This window comes from Thalassophryne amazonica, chromosome 14 (assembly GCF_902500255.1).
Source record: "Thalassophryne amazonica chromosome 14, fThaAma1.1, whole genome shotgun sequence".
Classification (NCBI taxonomy): domain Eukaryota; kingdom Metazoa; phylum Chordata; class Actinopteri; order Batrachoidiformes; family Batrachoididae; genus Thalassophryne; species Thalassophryne amazonica.
The window spans coordinates 67,887,978-67,896,602 of NC_047116.1; the positions used below are offsets into that span (position 1 = coordinate 67,887,978).

Sequence of the window (8,625 nt, forward strand, 5' to 3'; positions counted from 1 at the left end):
GACCTTGGGTCTTTTTTGTTATGAGTTCATTCATCCATAAAAAACCTAAACGTTACAATGAACCAGGCTTTGTCACTGGCTCAACATGTGAAATTTTTAATTCATTATTGTTGTTTTTTTCCCCTCAATTGAGAAATATTGAAAAACTTACATCCATTGTATTGCACGAGGGGTTAAAGATGTTGATCCATGCTTTTTCAAGTCAACTTAATTATTGTAATTCCCTCTTTACCTGCTTGAACAAAGCTTGCTTGTCAAGTTTGCAAGTTGTTCAAAATGCTGCTGACCAGGTTCTCTGTGGGTTCGCATGTGACAAGAATTTTAATTGCTCTTCGTTGGCTCCCCATAAAATTCCAAATACATTTAAAGTCTTGGTGATCACATTGTTGTGTGGGCCGCTGAAGAGGAGGTACTGCTGGCCCACCACCACCAGAGGGCGCCCTGCCTGGAGTGCGGGCTCCAGGCACTAGGGGGCGCTGCCGCCTTGCAGGAGCAGCCAGAGTGACAGCTGTCACCCATCACCTGCGACAGCTGTCATCAATCATCGGATCTGCAGGGGTATATCAGCAGGACGGCATCTCCACCTCATTGCCGAGATATCGCTCTACCAAAGAGGTAACGTTCTCAGCCGATTCTATTGTCTTCCTGACAGTAATACTTTGTTGCTTGTGTGCAGACAGTGAGTAGTACAGCTGGAGACTGTATTGGACGTTTTTGGATAAGTACTCACATTCTTACACTACAGTATTTTTCTGACGAGAGGTGGAGGTGGTGTTTCCACCCTACGTGTTGCTGGGTGCTGCCGCACCCACACCTGACTGTTTCTGTTCCTCGCCAGCAGTACCGGATCCGACGAGCGGAGGCAGTGGCCACCTGGGAGTTCGGGACTTGGCGGCTCCAGTATTCCCGGGGTTCGGTGGCGGAGGAAATCGGGTGGTTCCGGTTCGACTTGGACAGACGTCTCCTATCTTCGAGCCTGCCCACACGACACCGTTGACATTTTGCTTATTTCGACATTGTAATCAGTTGTGTTTGTTGTGCGTGTTTCACAACAGTAAAGCTTTGTTATTTGACTTCCTCCATTGTCCGTTCATTTGCGCCCCCTGTTGTGGGTCCGTGTTCCTACACTTTCCCAACACACATACCGAGATTTACATGGTCAACATCCTGCTTATATGTATTATAGACTTGCTGCAGCCTTATGTTAAGAGCACATGTCTTCAGTCCTCTGACCAGGACCAAGATTCAGTATAAGATTGAGCTTTTGAGGCTGTGGCTCCTAAACCTTGGAACGTGCTCCCATGGATTTTAAGACCTGTGGACACTGTGTACACTTTTAAAAAGCAGCTAAAGACCTATTTGTTGAAGCTTGACATTGTGTAACTTATTTTATTTTATCTATTTTTGTTCTGTTTTATTATGTATGTTTTCCACTTATTTCCACATATCACTTCGTGATATCTATTCTTGAAAGGCACTATACAAATTATTTGCTTACTTACTTGTCTAAGGCAGCTTGGGCTAAGAACTGCTTCCCTTTCCTGTCAGAACCTCTTTGGAGAGGTCATCGAGAACTCAAACTCAAACTCCTCCTACACTAGAGTTTTTGCCTCAGCAACCATTGAGGCTGCAGTTCTTCCTGCCTGCTGATTCCAGAGACTTCTGTGTTAATCATACACAGCAGGCCTCCTTCTTCACTTGATGGCTTTTGTCATCCCACATGTCCACCAGCAACTTGCCACCACGACAAGCACCAACTGGCCACAACTCAGAACAGGTGCTTCAAAAATGGAGGTGCTGAACGTGGACCACTTTGAATCCATGTCTCTGACTGTCCTTAGAATGCAGGAGAAGTTCTTTTGGAGGTGTGAGGTAAAGGCCGTCTGAACAGACTCTTACACCAAATGCTCCTAGGAAACTCTCACATCTCGTTACGGTTTTCCAGGTTGGTTTGGTGACTTACCATCTGACAAGTGCAGGTGGTGATCAGATATCAAACTCCAAAATAACTGCACTCAGCTAGGGAATTGTGAGTATCCCTACACCCGCCCAGTGCCTCTCACCCTAGACAACTGCAGAGAAAGAGAGTCCAGCTCCTCTCCAAGAAGGTGGTTCGAGAGCCCATACTGTGCATAGAACACCTGCAACAGCAACTTCCTGCAACAGCTTAGAGTCCTTCCCCACCAGAGAGGTGTCACTCCATCTTCCCAGTATAAAGTGCCATAACCAAATGTCAGTCCTTGTGGGCTTATGTCCCATCCACTGCTCTTTGACCAGTGCACCAGACCCTTCTTTCTTTCCTTGTGGGCAGTGGATCCATGTAGAGGTGATACCATGTTGTTTGTTCTGGCTGACCAGAAACAAGCCCCATGGCTATAGGCCTGGCCACCAGGTATGCATCTGCGAGCTCCGCCCCCAGGTCTGGCTCCAGGAGGAGGCCCAGCACCATAATCGGGGTGAGGTAAGTCTTTCCTTTATTGTGTCACTCATGAAAGGGACTTTTTGAATTGCCCTTAGTCTGTCTCTTCACCTGGAACCAATTTGGGATGGGACGCCTTACCAGAAGTTGATGCTCCAGACAAATCAATTCAAATCAAATCAATTTTATTTATATAGCGCCAAATCACAACAAACAGTTGCCCCAAGGCGCTTTATATTGTAAGGCAAAACCATACAATAATTACGGAAAAACCCCAACGGTCAAAACGACCCCCTGTGAGCAAGCACTTGGCAACAGTGGGAAGGAAAAACTCCCTTTTAACAGGAAGAAACCTCCAGCAGAACCAGGATCAGGGAGGGGCAGTCTCCTGCTGAGACTGGTTGGGGATGAGGGAGAGAACCAGGAAAAAGACATGCTGTGGAAGACAGCAGAGATCAATCACTAATGATTAAATGCAGAGTGGTGCATACAGAGCAAAAAGAGAAAGAAACACTCAGTGCATCATGGGAACCCCCCAGCAGTCTAAGTCTATAGCAGCATAACTAAGGGATGGTTCAGGGTCACCTGATCCAGCCCTAACTATAAGCTTTAGCAAAAAGGAAAGTTTTAAGCCTAATCTTAAAAGTAGAGAGAGTGTCTGTCTTCCTGATCCGAATTGGGAGCTGGTTCCAGAGGAGAGGAGCCTGAAAGCTGAAGGCTCTGCCTCCCATTCTACTCTTACAAACCCTAGGAACTACAAGTAAGCCTACAGTCTGAGAGCGAAGCGCTCTATTGGGGTGATATGGTACTATGAGGTCCCTAAGATAAGATGGGACCTGATTATTCAAAACCTTATAAGTAAGAAGAAGAATTTTAAATTCTATTCTAGAATTAACAGGAAGCCAATGAAGAGAGGCCAATATGGGTGAGATATGCTCTCTCCTTCTAGTCCCTGTCAGCACTCTAGCTGCAGCATTTTGAATTAACTGAAGGCTTTTCAGGGAACTTTTAGGACAACCTGATAATAATGAATTACAATAGTCCAGCCTAGAGGAAATAAATGCATGAATTAGTTTTTCAGCATCACTCTGAGATAAGACCTTTCTAATTTTAGAGATATTGCGCAAATGCAAAAAAGCAGTCCTACATATTTGTTTAATATGCGCATTGAATGACATATCCTGATCAAAAATGACTCCAAGATTTCTCACAGTATTACTAGAGGTCAGGGTAATGCCATCCAGAGTAAGGATCTGGTTAGACACCATGTTTCTAAGATTTGTGAGGCCAAGTACAATAACTTCAGTTTTATCTGAGTTTAAAAGCAGGAAATTAGAGGTCATCCATGTCTTTATGTCTGTAAGACAATCCTGCAGTTTAACTAATTGGTGTGTGTCCTCTGGCTTCATGGATAGATAAAGCTGGGTATCATCTGCGTAACAATGAAAATTTAAGCAATGCTGTCTAATAATACTGCCTAAGGGAAGCATGTATAAAGTGAATAAAATTGGTCCTAGCACAGAACCTTGTGGAACTCCATAATTAACCTTAGTCTGTGAAGAAGATTCCCCATTTACATGAACAAATTGTAATCTATTACATAAATATGATTCAAACCACCGCAGCGCAGTGCCTTTAATACCTATGGCATGCTCTAATCTCTGTAATAAAATTGTATGGTCAACAGTATCAAAAGCAGCAGTGAGGTCTAACAGAACAAGCACAGAGATGAGTCCACTGTCTGAGGCCATAAGAAGATCATTTGTAACCTTCACTAATGCTGTTTCTGTACTATGATGAATTCTAAACCCTGACTGAAACTCTTCAAATAGACCATTCCGCTGCAGATGATCAGTTAGCTGTTTTACAACTACCCTTTCAAGAATTTCTGAGAGAAAAGGAAGGTTGGAGATTGGCCTATAATTCAATCAATCAATCAATTTTTTTATATAGCGCCAAATCACAACAAACAGTTGCCCCAAGGCGCTTTATATCGTAAGGCAAGGCCATACAATAATTATGTAAAACCCCAACGGTCAAAACGACCCCCTGTGAGCAAGCACTTGGCTACAGTGGGAAGGAAAAACTCCCTTTTAACAGGAAGAAACCTCCAGCAGAACCAGGCTCAGGGAGGGGCAGTCTTCTGCTGGGACTGGTTGGGGCTGAGGGAGAGAACCAGGAAAAATACATGCTGTGGAGGGGAGCAGAGATCGATCACTAATGATTAAATGCAGAGTGGTGCATACAGAGCAAAAAGAGAAAGAAACAGTGCATCATGGGAACCCCCCAGCAGTCTACGTCTATAGCAGCATAACTAAGGGATGGTTCAGGGTCACCTGATCCAGCCCTAACTATAAGCTTTAGCAAAAAGGAAAGTTTTAAGCCTAATCTTAAAAGTAGAGAGGGTGTCTGTCTCCCTGATCTGAATTGGGAGCTGGTTCCACAGGAGAGGAGCCTGAAAGCTGAAGGCTCTGCCTCCCATTCTACTCTTACAAACCCTAGGAACTACAAGTAAGCCTGCAGTCTGAGAGCAAGAATTTTTGAGAGAAAAGGAAGGTTGGAGATTGGCCTATAATTAGCTAAGATAGCTGGGTCAAGTGATGGCTTTTTAAGTAATGGTTTAATTACTGCCACCTTAAAAGCCTGTGGTACATAGCCAACTAACAAAGATAGATTGATCATATTTAAGATCGAAGCATTAAATAATGGTAGGGCTTCCTTGAGCAGCCTGGTAGGAATGGGGTCTAATAAACATGTTGATGGTTTGGATGAAGTAACTAATGAAAATAACTCAGACAGAACAATCGGAGAGAAAGAGTCTAACCAAATACCGGCATCACTGAAAGCAGCCAAAGATAACGATACGTCTTTGGGATGGTTATGAGTAATTTTTTCTCTAATAGTTAAAATTTTGTTAGCAAAGAAAGTCATGAAGTCATTACTAGTTAAAGTTAATGGAATACTCAGCTCAATAGAGCTCTGACTCTTTGTCAGCCTGGCTACAGTGCTGAAAAGAAACCTGGGGTTGTTCTTATTTTCTTCAATTAGTGATGAGTAGAAAGATGTCCTAGCTTTACGGAGGGCTTTTTTATAGAGCAACAGACTCTTTTTCCAGGCTAAGTGAAGATCTTCTAAATTAGTGAGACGCCATTTCCTCTCCAACTTACGGGTTATCTGCTTTAAGCTACGAGTTTGTGAGTTATACCACGGAGTCAGACACTTCTGATTTAAAGCTCTCTTTTTCAGAGGAGCTACAGCATCCAAAGTTGTCTTCAATGAGGATGTAAAACTATTGACGAGATACTCTATCTCCCTTACAGAGTTTAGGTAGCTACTCTGCACTGTGTTGGTATATGGCATTAGAGAACATAAAGAAGGAATCATATCCTTAAACCTAGTTACAGCGCTTTCTGAAAGACTTCTAGTGTAATGAAACTTATTCCCCACTACTGGGTAGTCCATCAGAGTAAATGTAAATGTTATTAAGAAATGATCAGACAGAAGGGAGTTTTCAGGGAATACTGTTAAGTCTTCTATTTCCATACCATAAGTCAGAACAAGATCTAAGATATGATTAAAGTGGTGGGTGGACTCATTTACTTTTTGAGCAAAGCCAATAGAGTCTAATAATAGATTAAATGCAGTGTTGAGGCTGTCATTCTCAGCATCTGTGTGGATGTTAAAATCGCCCACTATAATTATCTGAGCTAAGCACTAAGTCAGACAAAAGGTCTGAAAATTCACAGAGAAACTCACAGTAACGACCAGGTGGACGATAGATAATAACAAATAAAACTGTTTTTTGGGACTTCCAATTTGGATGGACAAGACTAAGAGACAAGCTTTCAAATGAATTAAAGCTCTGTCTGGGTTTTTCATTAATTAATAAGCTGGAATGGAAGATTGCTGCTAATCCTCCGCCCCGGTCCGTGCTACGAGCATTCTGACAGTTAGTGTGACTCGGGGGTGTTGACTCATTTAAACTAACATATTCATCCTGCTGTAACCAGGTTTCTGTTAGGCAGAATAAATCAATATGTTGATCAATTATTATATCATTTACCAACAGGGACTTAGAAGAGAGAGACCTAATGTTTAATAGACCACATTTAACTGTTTTAGTCTGTGGTGCAGTTGAAGGTGCTATATTATTTTTTCTTTTTGAATTTTTATGCTTAAATAGATTTTTGCTGGTTATTGGTGGTCTGGGAGCAGGCACCGTCTCTACGGGGATGGGGTAATGAGGGGATGGCAGGGGGAGAGAAGCTGCAGAGAGGTGTGTAAGACTACAACTCTGCTTCCTGGTCCCAACCCTGGATAGTCACGGTTTGGAGGATTTAAGAAAATTGGCCAGATTTCTAGAAATGAGAGCTGCTCCATCCAAAGTGGGATGGATGCCGTCTCTCCTAACAAGACCAGGTTTTCCCCAGAAGCTAATTAGCTAAGATAGCTGGGTCAAGTGATGGCTTTTTAAGTAATGGTTTAATTACTGCCACCTTAAAAGCCTGTGGTACATAGCCAACTAATAAAGATAGATTGATCATATTTAAGATCGAAGCATTAATTAATGGTAGGGCTTCCTTGAGCAGCCTGGTAGGAATGGTGTGTAATAGACATGTTGATGGTTTGGAGGAAGTAACTAATGAAAATAACTCAGACAGAACAATCGGAGAGAAAGAGTCTAACCAAATACTGGCATCACTGAAAGCAGCCAAGAGAACGATATGTCTTTGGGATGGTTATGAGTAATTTTTTCTCTAATAGTTAAAATTTTATTAGCAAAGAAAGTCATGAAGTCATTACTAGTTAAAGTTAAAGGAATACTCGGCTCAATAGAGCTCTGACTCTTTGTCAGCCTGGCTACAGTACTGAAAAGAAACCTGGGGTTGTTCTTATTTTCTTCAATTATTGATGAGTAGTAAGATGTCCTAGCTTTACGGAGGGCTTTTTTATAGAGCAACAGACTCTTTTTCCAGGCTAAGTGAAGATCTTCTAAATTAGTGAGACGCCATTTCCTCTCCAACGTACGGGTTATCTGCTTTAAGCTGCGAGTTTGTGAGTTATACCACGGAGTCAGGCACTTCTGATTTAAGGCTCTCTTTTTCAGAGGAGCTACAGCATCCAAAGACAACATACCAGTATCACTGGAGCTCACAAACCCCTGCACAATATGAAGTCACAATATGTGTTGTGAAAGTGTAGTGACACGGACCCACAACAGGGGGCGCAAATGAACGGCCAATAGATGAGCCAAAAAGTAACAATTTAATGTTGTGAAATGTGCACAACGAACATACAGACAATCTCAGAATATAATTACAGTCAATCCACAAAAGGTGACGTGTGGGCAGGCTCGAGGATAGAAGACGTCTGTCCTGAGAAGAGCCGGAACCACACGATTTCCGCCGCCACAGAACCTGGTGAATACTGGAGCCACCAAGTCCCGAATTCCCAGGTGATCACCGTCCCCGACTGTCGGATCTGGTACTGCTGGCGAGAACAAAGACAGTCAAGTGTGGGTGTGTGTACACCCAGTAACAACAACGGTGGGAATGCCACCTCCACCTCTCACTCAATACGTTGCAGCGATCCCTCAGAGGAAAAAGAGTGCCGTCTTGCACAGCCTCCACAAACTAAGGACCTGCAAACACTCACAATAAACAGATTCAGAAAATACCACAAAAAGGCTGACGATATTACCTCTAATGAAGTACGATATCTCGGCGATGAGGTGGAGATGACGTCTTGGTTTTATGGAGTGCGATGATGTAGAATGTGTGACAGCTGTCAGGAATTAATGAGTGACAGCTGTCACTCCCGGCTGTGTCCGTGGCGGCACCGCCCTCTCGTGCCTGAAGCCCGCACTTCAGGCAGGGCGCCCTTTGGTGGTGGGCCAGCAGTACCTCCTCTTCTGGCGGCCCACACAACAATATGTTTACTTGGGAAGGGTTTTCATAAGCTTTTTGCAGTGATGCATTTTTAAAACAAAGTTACATGATGATTATACATGATTTGATTATAGTACTTATTTTTTTACCAGACTGGTTCATTTTTCCCCTGTAAAAATCATTTTATATGAGCGAAGCGCTGCGCAGCGGCGTTAAGCTCACTCTATGGTAGACGAAGGCACAAACTGGAAATGACATGGTGAGATGCTGAAGCGCTCCGCTCGTTCATGTCTGCGACATATACATATTAGAACACAC

General features: G+C 43.1%; 1 protein-coding gene across 1 annotated transcript in view; it reads left to right on the forward strand.

Moving 5' to 3' along the window:
• The window catches only part of itgb2 (integrin, beta 2), a 125,822-nt gene that overhangs the window by 62,226 nt on the left and 54,971 nt on the right, over nucleotides 1–8,625 (forward strand). The gene's annotated exons all lie outside the window — the stretch shown is intronic.